The 17,847-nt window shown below is 48.2% G+C and overlaps 1 long non-coding RNA gene across 4 annotated transcripts in view; it reads right to left on the bottom strand.

The window, feature by feature from the left end:
- LOC142819441 (uncharacterized) overlaps positions 1-17,847 on the bottom strand; it is an 89,726-nt gene that overhangs the window by 14,993 nt on the left and 56,886 nt on the right. For 2 of the 4 annotated variants that reach the window (XR_012897345.1, XR_012897344.1), the window contains exon 5: positions 14,421-14,473. This is a non-coding gene — a long non-coding RNA (uncharacterized LOC142819441). Of the gene's footprint in view, positions 1-11,521; positions 12,337-12,508; positions 12,631-14,420; positions 14,474-17,847 lie in introns of those variants that run through there. The other 2 variants (XR_012897342.1, XR_012897343.1) reach the window with 2 other exon arrangements.

The following is a 17,847-nucleotide window of genomic DNA, read 5'->3' as shown; positions in this document are numbered from 1 at the left end:
CAGCTCCAATGCCCTGCTCCAGACAAACTGAGTCTTCCCCCACCCCCCAGAGTTCATGGGAGTGCTGCTTGGCTGGAATGAGGTGGCAGAATCAGATCCACTAGTTAGAAAAAGTTCCTGCTCCAGGGTCTTGTCTGCCCTACAGGAATCGCCCCTTGGCTGACAGCAGGCAGGGGCAGCAGAACAAGGGTTAGCTGCAAGTGCAGAGAAGGGCAAACCACATTCAGTGCCGCTCATAGCCTGTACCTGGCATCCATTATAATTCCTCACAGCACAGACTGGACTTGAAATGAAAAGGACTCTGTAAAGGAAGGGAGAGCAGGATGCCCCATGCAAGCAAGGTAATTCTGGCAGCAACAGGCTGCAGATCTCAGGGTGCTTGACAAAGGAGGGTAAATGTCATAATCTCCGTTATATAGATGGGAAAACTGAGGCACCACAGGCTTACAGCTTTTCTATGTGGCGTGGTAGAGCATGGCCAGAAAGGGTGTAAATTAGGGGTGGGGAACCTTTTTGGAGTCAGGGGCTGCTGACCCACAGAAAAATCACTCAGGGGCCGCACACAAGTGAGAAATGAGAACCGAAAAGAAGAGACTCTCTTCACATTCCCCTTGCACACCAGAGCCTAGGGGGTCCAGGCTAGTAGATTTTGTGTGCTCCACTCCCACGGTGGGGCAATGGAGGAATGGGGCACCAGCATGGGCTCCCCAATGCTGGGGGGAGCCCTGAGCCTCGGGAGCCAGATCCAGGCAAACCAGGGGCTGCATCCGGCCCCCAGGCCTGAGGTTCCCCACCCGTCTACAGCACACTAAATGAACACACGGGCCCAGTTCCTGAGCCCATGCGCTTCAAATGGCAGGGCCGCGCCACGGCCTGCACCCAGCGAGTCGCCGCGCCGCGGCCTGCACCCAGCGAGTCGCCGTGCCGCAGCCTGTGGAGTCACTCCCTGGTTTGCCACATGCCGGCTCACAGCATAGGCAAGCCCCAAATGACTCATACAAGGCCACACAGAAGTGAGTGGCAGAGCTGAGTTTGGAAATCAGGTCCCCTCAGTCTCGACCGTTGGCCCTTTCCTCTTTCCACTGTGCCGCAGCATTCACCAGTGAGCTAATCTCAGGAGAATGGTCTTAAAAGATTTTCGGTGTGTAGTTCACATCCCACTGCTCCTCTTCACCCTTTTCCCCATCTCCACCCAGACTAATATAATAAGCCCCCAAACCATGTGTACGTGCACACCTGGACAATGCAAAAGCAGCCATTCACAGTAGAACTAGCACACTTAACAGGGTGCGTAGTGAGTCAGGGGAACAGATTATGAAGGGACGTAGTGAATCCTCCATCACTTGGAGTTTTTAAATCCACCAGGCAGGGGTAGCGGAACTGGTGCAGTACAAGGGTTAGCTGCAAGTGCACAGTAGGGCAGACCACACTCAGCACGGTTTACACCCTTGCCTTTCCAAAAGACAAACTCTACACCAACCACAAGCTACTGAGCTGGATGCAGCCACCTCTGGGTGGAATTCTACACCTGGGGTGCATAGATCAGACCATAATGGTCCCTTCGGGATTTAAAAATCTATGGGTGGCCAGAGGCATTTTCCAGGGCCAGGGCTGCTGGGGCTGCTGTCCTGCTCTGGGCCTCGGCAGAAAAGGTGGGGCTGGGGGCTGCAAACCTTCATCGACCGCCCGTGGATCTGTTTAAACATTTCAAAGAATTTTCCCCTTTGGTCTCCTGGTCTTCTAGGCCCCAAGACATCACATTCTATTTACATCTCTGCCACTGCCTCACTATAGCCAAGTCATTCCATTTTCTTTCCTATAATAGTACTAATACAATAAGCCTCCAAACAACATGTACATTTTTTGTGGTGAGGATGGGGGTTTTAAATAAGTAAATGTGCATGATATAAATTAAACACTAACAGATAGAAAGTAGCAAGAGGAGTTTCATCTCAAAAGGATATTCTCTAATCCTCCTACATCCCCCCAAAAATATAAAGCAGCCAAGAACAGCCAAAAATGATGACAACAGCAGGGCAAGATGGATTCGGAGCTGCCTCTGAGCCAGCTGAAAGCGCAAGGTAACTGACTACCTTGAAGTTAGGATGAAGCCACCCTAAGCATCTGCCACGGACTGAGTACAAGGGCTGAGGGTGAAAAAGCCACTTCATTCATAACTAGAGATGGGGAGGGCCACTAGGTTCAGAACTGGATTGGAGAGTGATGTGTGTTTGGCTCCATCTTAGAGAAAAAGCCTGAGCCATGATGGTTGGTCATCTACCTCTCGGTTTGTCCTGGGATTTGTAGAGCACGTCTCACCCTAGCAGCTGAGTGCTTCCCAATGACTCAGGTTTGCATGGGGATGTTCCCAATGGTGTTCAGGAGTTTGCTTTTCTTCTAATGGACACTATAGAAACAAGGTAGCTCAATCTGGATCCAAGTTTCTCCAAAGAAATTCAGACTGCAGGGGGTGATTTGGTTCCCTCGCCACCCCTAACTCCAGTGCTCCCAGAATACCCAGGTGATGGTCTATAAACATGCAGTCCTGCCAGCTGATCTGTGAGAGGGGGTCCCTCCACCTGTGCAGAGCATCAGCGACACTGCTGGGAATCCACAGGTGCCTGAGGAGGCCCTGCTGTCACAGCAGAGCCTGCAGGATCAGGGTCTTCATTTCCAGATGAAGAGCTACATGCCCTGGGACAGACTGCACACACCCTCTCCTCATGGGGGGAGTGTGGACTCCCCACACAAGAGGCCCCATTGACTCCATGATGAGGATACTTATGTGAGTAAAAGTGGCAACATCCAGCCCTCTGCAGTTCCATTCTGAAAGTGACCAACTGCATAACTGCCCCTGACCATCTCAAGGACTGCCCCTCATTCATAGGTTAAAGCGGTATTTGGGGAATGAGACTCACCCTCAATTCTCTATGGGCATCACATCTCCATCTCACCTCATTTACTCGGCTAGAGCATGTTTTATTAATCTGGAGTCTCAACAAGGCTCTTTACTTCTATTAATTTATTAATATTGCTAATTAAATATCATATTCGCAAATGTAAATTTCCTAATACGGTCCCTTCCATTTCCAAATTAGCAAAAAAAAAAAAAAAAAAAAAAAGAAGCTGCTGCTTGTTCTGTTACTCAATTGAAACAAATGCAATCTGCTCATGGGTGCAGAGTCCGGAGTCCAGCAGGGGGGCTGCCACTCTGTTTTGTGCAAATAAACTGTCCAGTGGGTCTAATAAAACAGGAAACGTTTGACCTGCAGAAGCAAACACAATGGGACCAGCTTGGATGGGGATGAGGGGAAGGTGCCCCCTGGAGAGAAGGGGAACAAGTTTCAGGTGCCCAGGAAGACACAAAAAGGAATAATTTGGGGATAGCTGGGGCAATATAAGAGAAAGAATAATTTGGGTTACACAGCAGAAGTCAGTGTGAGGAATAACTTGGAGTTCAGAGTGAGTGGTACAGGCAGATTGCTTTCAGGCGCACAAGTGATTCAAGGGGAATCAGCAGAAGTGCACAGGGGCAGAGGTAAGAGGACTAATCTGCAGGGCACCCTGAGGAAGGTACTTTTCCAGAATGCAGTGATGTTTGTTGTGTGGAGGAGAACAACCCCCGACCCCCACCCCGGCAAAGATACCACCACCTGGGAACAGTGAGATCCCAGGATTGGAGCTGTTCTTTCCATATCACCCTCCCACTACTTTCATTCATTTATTTGTTTAATTTTGGAAGACAGGATGGGCTGGTGTTGCATTAAGAAAAGTTTTAAAAATACATTATATTGTTTTTTATTATTAATGGTAATGATCTGAGCCTGCTCATTATCTTTTCTTTTCTAAGGAACGCTGTAATCAGATGATGCTGTGCAATGTGAAATGGATAATACAGCAGCAGTGCTGGATTTGGTTCTGTTTTAATAAATAAATGAATATAAAGAGAGAGAGAGACAGAGACAAGACAGATGGGTGTGTATTAGGGCAGCGAGAGAGAGAGAGAGAGATCCCACGAAAATCAAATAATAACAGTAATAATACTTTGTTGCTCTTATGCATGGTTTAATTTGTCACTACTGAGTCAGTGCGAGTTCTGACATTGATTCAATGGGTTCATAGTTTACCCCAATAGCACCTGGAATCTGATCTCCCAGGCCTGGACTCAGATGGCTGTTATCCTCATCCTAAACTGGAAGCACAGAAGTTAAGGATCCAATCCTGGTGTCCTTATTCAGCTTTTACTAAGACAAAACTGCTAGAAAAATGCAGAGACCTTTCCAGCCTAGGGCAGGAAAAAGACAGCCAGCCTCATCTCCAGCTCAGGAGAAAACTGCACGGTCTTACCAGTCCCCTCCTGGCAAGTGGCCCCTTCCTGTCACAGACCTGGAGGAGCTCTGGAGTTTAAACAGGAACAGAGATGCTGCACCAGGTGAAGAATGTCACTTTCCAGGCGCCTGAACAGTCATGGGAACTCTGGGGTGATAAAGGAATACTCATCCAGATCTGTACTCACTGGGACGAAATGCAGATGGAGGTGAGCTCCCAGCCTGAGCACCTGCAGCGAACGACAACATCTGCAGCAACCTTCCTTGCTATGTTTGTGTGCACGTCCTGTGTGTGTGTAAGAGGCTGGAGGGTGAATGTCACTAGACTAAATGGGGCTATCATTTTAACAGAGAAAGTGCATTCAGTGCACAAGTCTGGGGAAGGGGAGGGAGAGAAGGAACATCCACAAATATAAACACACCCTAAAAAGCCTCCTCAAACTTCTGAAAAGAGGAAACAAAGCAAAAAGTGCTGGTTGAACTGGAAGGAACTGGTTCCCCCTGGTCTCCAGCTGCTAATGATCTTGGCTGACATGAACATCATTTCCTCTGCGTTCTGCCGTGGCTAATTGAGTGGGTCTGTGAAGGGGAGAGCACGCGGCTGCTCCCAGCTTCCCAGTCAGCAGTTACTGACAGCCTAATCTTGGCCGGAGAAATGTTGCCGAGGTATTGGCTTCTGATGCCATGTTATCTCCCTGGCTCGAGCCAGGCAAGCGCTCGCCCCTCCACGCAGATATAATAGGAGAGGACATCACCTTAATTCCACCTCCATTAGACCTCCGAGAGTAGACTTCGACCTCTTTCACCTCATCAATATTCAAAAGCTTAACAAAAAAAAGGCTATAACCAGGGAAGTCAGAAATAATGTAATGCGGTATTGATTATTTTATGGTACAATTAGGTGTAATTACATCTCTCAAATTTTATTTTAATGTTACTTTCTACTACTTTTAGCCTTTTAAAATTGTCCAAAACATCTCCCTTTAATGGAACGAACATGCCTTCAATTTAAATGTGAAACACTCTTTTTCTGCTAAAGTGTGACCTCAATATATTTGAAAACATAAATTACTGCTATGTATAAACCATAAAAAATGAATGATGAATTTAATTCTGGTGAAGCGTGAGGGACTGGGAATGCAAGGGGGGGAGATGCTGCTTATCCCGAGGAGAAGGGACAACCTATGGAGGGGAGGGGGTGACCTTCTCTAACATTGCAATGGGACAAGACACTCGAAGGACTTGTCTGACTTACAAAGGGGGTAGTGAGAGAGTAATGCATTCTCAGGGCCAGCTCTTTTGCTGCCGTCAGTAGGAACTCATCCGCTCACATCCAGGGAGCCATGCTGATTAATGCCAGCTGGGGACCTGGCCCTGTGTGATTATTCAGCCCTTGGTGCCCTCAAGTGCTATAGCAGGAGCAGAGAGACAGACGCCATGCCAGAGGACTAGACAATGACCTTCTAGGGCTACCACCATATCCCAGGCCTCTCTAGAGCTGGAGGAGACGGAACTTGACATGGTACCATTTCCCCCTGCTTCATGGCCTCTTTACAAAGCCCAAACCCTGGTGCAAACAGGAATCAGGCCCAGAGAATTTCACTTCATTCTACAAACTCTTCCTCCGACAAAGCCCAGCCTAACTTGCAGGTAGTGGTTTGCCTATTATTATTAGCTATTTGTATTACTGTAACGCCTGGGAGCCCTAGCCATGGAGTAGGACTCTGCTATTGAAGAAGAGAGAAATCTGAGTGTCCCTGTTCAGCCACAATAGAAAGCCTTGTACAATGGGACCCTGACTTAGCTTGTCCTTAGGTACTAATGTTAATAAATAGTAATAGCCTAGCAGGGATATGAACAGGTAACCGGTACCCAATAAGCATCACCCTTACTGGGTGATGCTTACCAGGTAATTGGTTTACCAGTGCCCAGGAGCAGCCCCGCCCATGGCCTGCCATGGGCGGAGGGCTGCTCTAGCCCCACATTAGGCTGGGGGCCAGGAGCCAAGAGCCCTGTGTGGGGCTGGAAGCTGCAGTCTTGCGGATCTGGCAGCTCCATGCAGGGGTCAGGAACCCTGAGAGGTCGGGAACCAGCAGTCCTGAAGTCTGGGGGCTGCTCCGGCCGAGCTGGAGCGGTCCCCTGCCTGAGATCTCTAACTTTTAATTAGTTAACTGATTAAACGGGATTTTACATCCCTATGGCCTACCACTGCTTCATCGATGGACACAAATAAGGATGCCATCTCCCATTGCAATCAGCTGGAGAAGCAGACTCTGGTGAAATTTAATTTAATCCTAGGTCCTCCAATGGTCCACATGACAGGGGTCAATCTCCTTGTGTGAGAGTAAGGAGTTGAGATGCCATGTTCAGTCTGTGGGAGGCCACCATCAATAGATCTTCCCATAAGATGCAGGCGGTGGAGGGGAGGCTCTCACCCCATAAATCTACAGGATCATACATGCATATGCCAGAGAAATAGGTCAGAAGCTGGGCATCAGTGCCACAGATAATAGGCCTGGTGCCCCTCTGAGCCCTATGCCAAGGACGCACCATGCAATGAAAATAATTTTTGCATTCAATCATTTTTGCAATTGAATATTTGTGAGCTTGGGCCTCACTGTGGGCAGAGACAGACAGAATACAAGCAAAGATAAAAAGACAGGAGCTAAAACGGAGTAGCTGGAGGATCTCAGACTCCCTCTTAATGTATTCCACATATTCATTGCAAATGGGAGACTCTAAACAATCGAAGTACCAAATACCTGGGGAGGGTTATACTCTGCCTCTCTCCATTACATACTCCTGAAGACATTAACCACCATAGTGCCTCCCTCAATATGAATGTCAGAGAAGTCCACAGGGGGTAGCGCTGGGCGTATTTAGTGAGCGGTCCTGAAATACACAAACTTTGCTGAACACTTATTGATCTGGGAGGTCAAAGAGGGCACACCCATCAGTAGGAGGCCTCCTAAGGAGTGCTGGAGCATCACTCTGACAATTAGACAGGTCTGCCTAGTTGTGGAATTTCAGGACCAGTGCTGTACATGGAAAATCAGAAAGGGAAAGGAGAAGATTCACTCTCACTCCAGAAGTTAGTACAGTTAGTGCGAGGACACCTTCAAAGTTATGCCAATATCCTGAGAGTCTTGTGTTTTGGAGGAACCTTGGAAAAGCCGGCAGAGAATTTGCTCACCGTCAGGAACAATATGTCATCTGGGGAAATGCTTCAGGGCTGGAGGATTTATTCAACTCCTTAGAGAAGGGCATTAAGGTTACCAGTGAAGACCCTGATGAACTTGTCCGTACGTTAAATTGTCTTGCTCTGCTATTGGGTACTGCTTTTCTAAGTAAAACTGTCCCCTGGTAGTCCCCGTCAGCTAGAAGAACCTGCCTACTGCAAGTAACAGCATCTTACAACAGGACTCAACTCCAGTGTTGGGCAGCTTCTATCTAGGAAAGGGCCTTGTGACTAGGGTGACCATATTTCCCTGTGCTGAATATGGGACACCTAGTAAAATAACTTATATTTAAATGAGTTTAAGGGCAATCAATCAGAACTGTGCAGTACAAATGTGCCAATTAACATCAAGTTGACTGAGTTCCTGTTAAAAAGACATACCACAGAGCTGGTGTCTTTTTATTTACCTTCTCATCTTTCAGGCGTGCGTGGAGAGAACTGACACACTCACACTCCCATACACCTCTCACATGGAGATAGGGATGACTGACCAACCTAATCCAACTCTCCCTGCCCAGTGCTCTCCACCCTCCATGCCTGGTTGGACGCCCAGGATGGACCTACTTCTCCTGGCACTTGGTCTTCTCAAGGCAACATATACGGGGAGAGAGGAGGGACATGGGGTCACAGACTCCCTCCCTGATTTCTGTCAGGGTTCACACCAGAGTGTGGTCAGCAGCAGCCTCTCAGCACTGTGTGGGAGAAAAGGGATGTGAGCTACTTCCAGCTAGGGATGTAATAGTGTAGTTGACTAACAGATAAGCAAAAGCTTATAGGTTAATGCTATAGACTACACGCATTTCCCCCTCACTCCTTGCCAGTAAATTTTTTAGCAGGCTGGCCAGCAACCCGGCTCAGTCCTAACTTGCAACAGGTCCAGGACCTACCCCTGCTGTAGCTCTGCATTTAAAGTGTATTAGGAGCCAGGTGGGCAGGCAGCTTGGCTCAGTTTTGGCTTGCCCCGGGTTCGTGACAGACAGCCAGTCTGCCAGGTGAGCTGGTTTTTAAACTGGCTCCCCTCACAGACCAGCTCCTGCCTGACACCCTGTGTTGCTGCCTCTGAAACGGAGGCAGCAGTGTAGATTGGCAGGAGGCTTCTTGGGAGTGAGGCCGGAGTGCACTGGCTGCCGGCCCCACCCCCAGTGACTACAGAATAGTCGACTAACCAATAAGAATTCATGAGGTTACCTGACTATTCAATTATCCCATATTTAACATCCCTACTTCTAGCCACAGGAGGGTGGAGACAGAAAATGGGCATGACCTGGCCCGTGTATTGGAGGGGTCATTTCTTCCCTCCTGCCCTTCAACCTACCGGCTCCTCTGTGCCTGGAAGCAGCTTGTCCCTTCCTGCCTGCACAGTGTCAAAAGACAGCTAACACCTCCAAGCTGCTGTGGGCCACTGATAAAACCCACCAGTGCAGGCAGGAAGGGGTTAATCTCTAAGGATGCATTGTGCACGATGGCTCTGCAGGGGCTTCAGCGAACCCAGCCAGAGAGGTGACACAGCAGGGGATGGTGCCTAGTGGACAGAGCATCCCCACATGCTCTGGGGGCAGGACCTGGGGCAGTGTGCAAAGGCTGCTGTGGAGCTGCAGGGTTGGGGCACAAACAAGGTGGAAATAGCTTGCTCCCTGCCATTCCACAGCTTAAATGAGAATCAGAGAAGCTTCCCCATGCCAGCGGTGTGCGGGGCTTTGACACATGCAGGGCTTGGCTCCTCCTGCTGGTCAGTGTCCTTGGTTGTAGTAGGGTCTTGTGCTTTCCCTGGGTGCCAGCCCAGCCAGAGGCAGTGCGGGAAGGAAGGAACCTGCCAGTCAGGCCGTTGGTGAGCTGAATGAGCCAACCAGGGGTTAGGTTCTCCACACAGTGCCAGGAGTGGGCCACAACCCACCGGTGGGAGGGATGTGGAAGACCAGCAGGTCTTGGGGTGGGGGTGAATTGGCAAAGCAGGGAGAGGATGATGAGAGGGGAAGCATGTAAAGGGGTAATGGGTGGGTGGCAAGCAAATATGACATGTAACTGGTCATGGCCAGCCCACACTCATCAGCCACCACAGCAAGCAGCCAGTGTGGGCTGGAAATAGGGGGCGGGGAATGGGGTGAGAGCCTGCAAGCCATGAGCCAACCCCCAGCAGGGACTGCACTCATGGACCAGCCGGGGGAGCAGCCAGCCCTGCCTGTTGCAGCTTTGCCCGACCACAAGCCTTGCACTCCCACCTGCGTTATCAGCCACTGGACACTCCCACCCTGCCACTCACCATTAGATCCCACTTTTGAACATTTTCTCTTCTTCTCCAACACATGGGACAACAGTGCCCTACTTCAGCTCACAGTACCAGTCAATGCCAACATATGTGCCATGGCTTGGCATTTCAAAGTAACCTGAGGGAGTTAGGCACCAAATCCCACTGACTTTCAATGTGAGGTGAGCACCTGATGCCTTTTAAAATCCTGGCTTGCAGATATAACCCTACTGATTGCTTGTATCTGCTGGATTTTACTTCTCTTTCCAGAGAAGCAGTTTATTCATAAGACCAAGATGGGGATATCCATCCCTTCCTAGCCTAAATCAAGTTTTCACATCAATTAGGCAAATTAACATCAGATTTAACATTGTTTCCAATTATGCCTGCAAAACTGCTGTAAAAGCAACCCCCCTCCCCCAATTGATACAAACAAAATGCCCAGAAAAAAATACTCTCTGAAAAAATCTTCTACAGGTAAACATTGTTAATAAGGAAAAGAGAAAACTTGAGTAACAGAAGATCAGCCAACTGCAAAAAGATTCTGATCAACTAATAGGGACCAGAATATACAGAACAGCTCACAGGCATGCTGGAGAATTCATCTGTGGACAGTCTGCTATGACATCCAAACCACCACTCACTGAGGGCAAACCTATCCAGATGTAGAAACTCTCAGGTAGCCTCCCTGTGTCAAAGCTGGAGCAAAACTGCTATACCGGGGTGGGGAACTTAAGGCCCAGGGGCTGGATGTGGCCCCCAGCTTACCTGGATCCAGCTCCCGAGGCTCAGGGCTTCCCCACAGAATTGGGGAGCCTGTGCTGGTACTTCAGCCCCCTCCCTGCCATCCCCCCCATGGGGCTGGAGTACACAAGGAGAATGTGGGGGGTTTCTTTTTCCTTCTCAGTCAGAGCCACCTCCAAGAGGGTTTGGGTTTTTTTGCTTCTCACTGGTGTGTGGCCCTCGACTGACTTTTCTGTGTATCAGCAGCCCCTGACCCAAAAAGGGTTCCCTGTGCTAAGTCTACAACCATTTGTGAGCCTTCTGTTATGCTGTAGATTAATGATAGAAGGATGTTTAGGGAGATTTGGAGAGCGAGGCAATGTGAATCAAATGTGAGGTGTGAATGGAAGGCCATGCCTGTGCATATTGGAAAGTCTATGCTCTGGGGTATGCATGCAGGCAGCTCCCTCTCACAGCTGGGTGCACACTGCCTAACTAATAGGGGAGTGGTGACACACCATTGACTGTATTTGGTTGCTCCTGGACACAGGCAAACTCCCCACTGTTGTAGTGTCCCTCTGGTTTGCATTTGGAAAAAGGAGTCAAACAGTGGCTCCCAATGGCGCTCACTTCCAGGCAGATCAATCATCTTTCCATTTTCATTTGTGAGAACCAGGTAAGATATTCCCTGTGACTGCCAAAGGCCCTGCTTCCTGTTCAGATGATGTGTGGTGGCTGCTTCGGTGGGTATGTATGTCTGACGAACACCACAAGCGAGCGAGCCCAGGCTCTGTTGTCTATTTAAGGTTGGCACTAGGGATGTGATCAGGTAAGTGGTTAACCAGTTCCTCAGCAGAAGCTCCCTTCCCACAGCCTGCTGTGGGTGGAGGGCTGTTCCAGCCCCACAGCCAGCCCTGTGCGGTTGGCAGCTGGGGCTGGGGACCAGCCCCAGCAGCTAGCCCTGTGCAGATGGTGGCTTAGGCTAGGAGCTGGCAACCAGCCACAGTGTGGGGCTGGGAGCGGGAGCCCTGCAGGCTGAGGTGCTAGAGCAGTGACATCCTGCATAGTCAGTTAATTGGCTGAACGTTAGGTTGAACTGGTTTAATGTTTAACTAGTTAACTGATTAACTGGGATTTTACAGTCCTAGTTGGCACTGCAAACACTTAAAGAGACCTCATAGGTGCATCCTTTATGCAGAGTCCCAATATCAAGTCTCCCAGGACAATACTATCCACCAATTATTATTAATGTTACAGGAGCATCTAGAGAAGCCCACTGCATTCAAAGCCCCACTGTGCTAGGCACTGTACAAACAGACAGCAATTTAAACACACAAGGCAGAGCAAGGATGGGAGAGGAAAAAAAGGCACATAAAACCACACAGCAGTTCTGTGGCAGAGCTGAGAGTAGAACACATGTCTCCTGACTCTGTCCTGTACCCAAACCATAAACCAATCAGTAAAACACACTGTGACCAACAGAGGTTTTTAATGTTTTGTTATTTTGCATTGTCTCACAGGATGCATGACAGGTTTCTTTCCCTTGCCACCTGCCCACCCTGATTCCCTATTCCAACAGCATTGGACAGCATAGAATCTCCAAGATGTAATTGCTTGGAAATTAGTCTCGCATATTCTCCGCATGCCAGCCAAAAAAGCTTGTTTTGATATTTGCAGAATTGAATTAATTTGGGCTTTCAGATAAGATCGCAGACACTCCCTTGATGACACTTACACCCACAGCCGCGGCGGCTGATAAAATCATCAGCTGACTTCTCAACTACAGTCTTTTTCAGCCATTTCTAGGATTATGAAATACATATTTTGTTAGGCTGGCTAATGCCAAAGTTACAAAATCCATGTAATTAAGATTAATTTAAGAGTTGGATTGGATCATCCTGTGGCATCCACCCATTAATTAAAAGAAACACTTTGAATTTCAAGTGCCTACCTTAATATTTCACTGTATGCTGGCATTATTAACCTCTAGTTGGCAAGAAAGATTTAAGTGCCCAGGTGTAAGAGGCTGTAGGCCATGGGTTAACAAAGGTTGTCTGGGCTGGGAGATAGGTGCCCTCTTCTGGAAGGTATTTATACTGGGAGCATAAACAAACATACTGATTATGCGTGTACCACAAATGTATGTACTTTCATCTTTCTCACCATAAAAACAAATACATATATAGTGCACATTTTATAGATGCATTACACATGCATATGTATTATGTACACCTCCTGTACATGAATGCCTGGGAGAACATATGGGCACATGACTTAAATGTGTACAAACACGTGGCTACATGGAAATCTGTAGATGCACTCATCTATGCAAGCAGTGTGAGTAGACATCTACACTCATGTGGGAATGCTACTAGGCAAGTGAAGGACTATCCAACTATCCAATAAGCAAATGCTTATCAGACAGTCTACAGAACAGTTGACTAGTCGCTTCCCCCCTCCCCTGCTGCCTTTATCAGATAGAGGCAAGGAAGGGGAGGGGAGAAGAGGGGGTACTTCAAAGCAGCAGCGCCACTTGAAGCCTGGGGCCAGACCCTGGGCTCCATGTGGCGCTGACGCTTTGAAATGCCACATGTAGCTGGGGCCAGCTGGGGTGTCCCTAGGCTGCACGTAGCGTTTCAAAGCAGCAGCCCCTCTTGAAGCCTGGGATAGGGGAGTCCCCAGCTCATCCTGGGCTCCCCACAACACTTCTGCCTTTGAAGTAAAATGGGGGAATGAAATAGAAAATGGCAAAGTACCTTTGTGCTCCATTGTGAATATTTTGTTCACCTCTTATATATTCAGATGCATATTCAGATGTGTGGACACAGGTGCATACTTATACATGGAAATGCAATGGCATACATGCATGTGAATCCATGTTAAGTCATATAGGAAGCTGGGTGGGTGTATACAAGAATTGTGTGAACTTGTGTATGTTAATGTGAAGCATGCAACACATATACATGGCTATACATAGAGTGTGTGTATATATATGTCCATAGGGGTATGCACACAAAGGTGGATGAGCAGACATGTCTGACAGCATGAAATGCATAAACAGCTGGGAGGAAGCATGTTAGCACATGTTTCTTCCTTACTATTACGGTACAAAAAAGTATAAAATCTTATCCAGATCCACAGATTTTCTTTCTGATTTTACAGCTGCGGGGCCTATTTGTTTTATGTATTTTTTATACTCTAACTGCTCTTAGGCAAAAGACACTGTTTTAAATCAGAGAATAAAATCTCTCACACTGTTCCATTTTCTGCTGTGCCCCATCCTGCCTGAAGCACATACTGCTCTAACCATTACACATCTTGATCCTCCCCTTCTCTTCTTCCCTCCTCTTGTTCACTGAAGCAGACACTGGTCTATCCAGCATGTATCCCTTCATTTAATCAATGGCCTGCAGCCAAAATGGAGATCAATAATATATAGCACTTGGTTGTAACCCACTCCCTACAGCGCCTTCTGCTGGCTGGGACCAGCCTCTCTGCCTTATTCCTTCTATCTCATTCCACTTAACACTCAGCATTGTCTGAGTGCAATGCTTTGAGAAAGCCAGTAGCTTCTCTGCTGAACATCATGGTGGACATCTGACTGTTCTCCTGCAAGGCAAACTTCAATAAGTCTATAAGCTGCTTTGTAGTTTCAATATATGGTAAATGTTCATACAGGCTAGATAAGAATTGGGGATGCAGCGTATAGTCTAAATAACTAACATGAACTGGATCCTCTTCCATCTACAAGTGTGTTAGATAATTCCCCAATATTACTTGCCTTCCTTCTTGAGATCCTGAATAGCAGATACAATCCACTCACTTACATTTATATAGCACCTTGCACCAAATTACTTTACGAATGGATTCATATAATTTCACCTACCTGTGAAACAGCAGCTGTTTAACAGAACACAGAAATGCCACAGCCCAGTGAATCTAGAGGGGGAAGGCAGAAAGCAATTAGCCATGTTATAATTTGCAGAGACAAAAATAGCCATATTTGTCCAACTCTCATTATTAATTTTATTACCATACTTGAGTAAACTGAGGTACAGAAAGCTTAAAGTGACTTGCCCAGGGTCACACACAAATCAACAAGACATTTGGGGACAGATCATAGGTCTCCTGGACTCCCTAGTTTCTGCTTTAAGTGCTGGACAGTACAGTCTCTCAATCTAGCACCTCTACTCTAGTAAAAAGTTCCAGGGGATCTTTAACAAGCACAAACGGCCAGGACTTTAAGTCTCATCCAAAAGGATAGCAATGAAGCAGCAGTGGCTTATAACCAGCACAGGCATCTCTGTGGGGACCCACAGATGCAGCCATCTCTGCCAGTGATGGCAAAGCATGGAGTGCTGCCTTGTGCCATAAACATGCCCCGTGCTCACCTCCACCTGCAGCCAGGGCATGGTGCCGTTTCTTGAGGTGTCGGTGTACTCTACATGTGTTCTCATTCTTGGGGAAAATGTTCATGATTATTTCATTTTGTGGCGGTAATGGAAAATACATTTTAGTGCTTGTGTTCTGCATTTGCAATTCATGTTCCCATACATGATTACATTAAGTCTGTGTTCTGTCATTTTTGATGAATGTAGCTTGTTTTCTGTAAAAAACAGACTCCAGGATGGAAAGTGACAGAAGTGAAGCTATAACAAAGGATGATCAATTTTTTATGGCCAGCACCAAATGCAGGGGGAAGTCCCTAAGTGTCTCTCTGTAGCTAGGGACCCTTCAGTCACACGCTGAAGTGTGACCCATTCCTGTCACCGCAGTGCCTCTGGCAGTCACAGGGCAGCAATGGCTAATAGCTCCCCCCCCCCCGCCCATTTTTTTTTGCCTGAAATTGACAGACTGGCTTTTCATTAGCAGCTCAATAGTTCAGGCGGCAGCAGCAGTGGGTTGGGTGATAGTGATTTGGCCTCTGCTCCTGAATTTCCACAGGTCATGAGTGAACAGAATGGCTGATGGCAATGGGTAGGTCTGAACTAATGTAGGTCTTCTTTAGCTTGTTCTGAATGATTAAGAAGGCAGTGTCTATGAGCCCCAATCAAGAAAAGGGCCTCCTTGTGAGAGGGTGGGCCTGGCCCAAATTACTCAGCATCTAGCAGACAAGGAGAGTGAGAAGGAAAGGGACTTGCACAAGGCCAACAGCAGAGCCAGGCACAGAACCCAGGTTTCCCCAGTCCCAGTGCAGGGCGCCAAGGGTGAGACCAGACAGTCTTTTGAATTGCTACTCTGCTTTATTTAGTTCCTGGATAAAGGTGCAGCAAGTTCTATCTCACTGGAGTGGTTCCCTAGCATCACAGCCTGAGTGCTTTGGGCAGTCAAGCCCTCCAATGTGGGAGGAGCTTCAGGGTTTGGCCTGAGGATGTTAAAAAGTGGTTAATTAAGTTACCATGTAACAGCTGAAAATCTTAGTGGTTACACTCTGCAGGCTCTGCAGTATAAAGCTTATACTGCAGAGCCTCCAGTACAGCTCCCCGAGAAAAAAGCCAGCAGACAGTGTGCACCAGGAGCCGGCTCCCGGCTGCTGATCCCTGTCTATACTGCAGAGCCTACAGCACACGGCAGCAGCCAGCTCCAGCATGCAGCTCCTCTCCCAGGGAGCCAGCTGCTGCCCCATGTGGCTGTTTCTGACACAGAGGCATCAGCATGGGGTGGCAGCCGGCTCCCTGGGAGCCGGTGCACAGCTGGCCCCCGACACATGCTGGCTTCCGGCCCTGCTCCCAGGAAGCCAGCTGCCACCTGCCAGCTCCCTAGGAATGGGGCCAGGAGCCAGCATGCAATGGTTAGGGTAACCGATAAGCTCATGTTTATCAGTTAACCATTTAAATGGTTATTCTGTTATATCCTTAGCTGGGCCCCATTGAAGTGTTGGCTTAGTAAGGACCAAGTTAAACTCTTGACTAAGAAGATTTGGCCCCATTTGTTTCCAGGGTCTGTGATCTTCCTCTTGACTTACAGCAGTTCCAAACCCTGGCTTGACCACTGCCCCTATAGCCTGGGGACAGATCTTGAGCTCAGTGAAGCCAGAGCAACCAACCTAACGTCAGTGGAGTGACACCAGAGTCAACCCCTTGTCATATTCTTGACACCTCCCACATGCTTTTTGTTGGTTTGTTTTTCCTGTTAAAAATCCTTGCTTTGGTTGCGGCAAAGAAAAGCAGGGGTTTGCTGGGTTTGTTTCACCCTCAGGGAAATGTGCTTGCCATAAGCAGATGGTTTCAGAGATTAAGTTCTAAGAAAGCATTAGCAGGAATATCGGCACACAGGGCCCAGGCAGCTGTCTCTGCTTGCACCTGTTCGAAGTTCAGCAGCTTTCAAAGAATCAGTGTCCTCAGAGTTGTTTTGAGGGAGGTTTGGGGAGTGTGAATTAAAAAAAAAAAAAAAAAAAACAGAAGCTTTTAGGGCAAATGCAGCTGCAGCTTGTACAACAGCCTGGATATTTTTCCCTGCAAACAGACTTGCTCCAACCATGCCTTGGCCTGTGGTTTTACCTGCTGTCCTCTCGGCTCAGATGCAGAGTCAAGTTATTTCCTGCAGTCTGGGAATTGTGATGACAAGGGCAGTGGCAGCCAGGGCAGAAATCACAGGTGATTGCTTTTGGACCAAATGAAAGGGAAATTCACAGAACAGGGATAAAAACACAATTTCCAGCCCCTCTCCACTCTCTGCTCATTCCCTTCCGTCCTTAATTCATTTCTCCAGCAGAGCTCAGTTCAGGTGGAGGATCCAAGCACAGGGGAAGAGCGCAGGCCAGAGTAGCACCAGATATGTCTTCTACAGGCTATAGCACCTGCTTTTCTCTGTGCTGGACCAGTACCAAGGGCTGATAAGGAGCATCAGGGCCACAGCCCCTCCCTGCTCTCTTCGAAGAGGCTAATGCTGCTGGAGGAGCAGTCTGAAGCGCCCTTTGTGCTACTGAACTCCATTCAGTACTGCTGCAGGAAGTTGGGGAACAGTCCCCAAGCAAGACAACTTAGGTCCGGAGCGATCTGCCCATATCACTATAGGGAAAGGACCTCTTGCAACATGGCTAAGCATTGGACTTTGCCAGGGGCTCTTGGTGACACCGACCATTTCAACCCAAAATCTACATGGGAAGGAAACTGGAGTAGCTGAGAGATTGAAGGTCTTCACCTGTCCACTCCAGGTTACTCCTTTGGCCAAGCTTCCCCGGACCCTCCAATGCACCTTGATTCAATTGGGAAAGTCGCCATGTGTGACATCACCTTGAGATTCAACTGCTGGGCTGAATGACCCTGGTGGTGGAAGGAGACTTTGCACACTTCCTCTTCTGCCTCCAGGGC

Source organism: Pelodiscus sinensis, chromosome 23, assembly GCF_049634645.1.
Source record: "Pelodiscus sinensis isolate JC-2024 chromosome 23, ASM4963464v1, whole genome shotgun sequence".
NCBI lineage: Eukaryota > Metazoa > Chordata > Testudines > Trionychidae > Pelodiscus > Pelodiscus sinensis.
The sequence above is the reverse complement of the archived record's forward strand: the minus strand, read 5'-3'. Positions and strand labels throughout refer to the sequence as shown.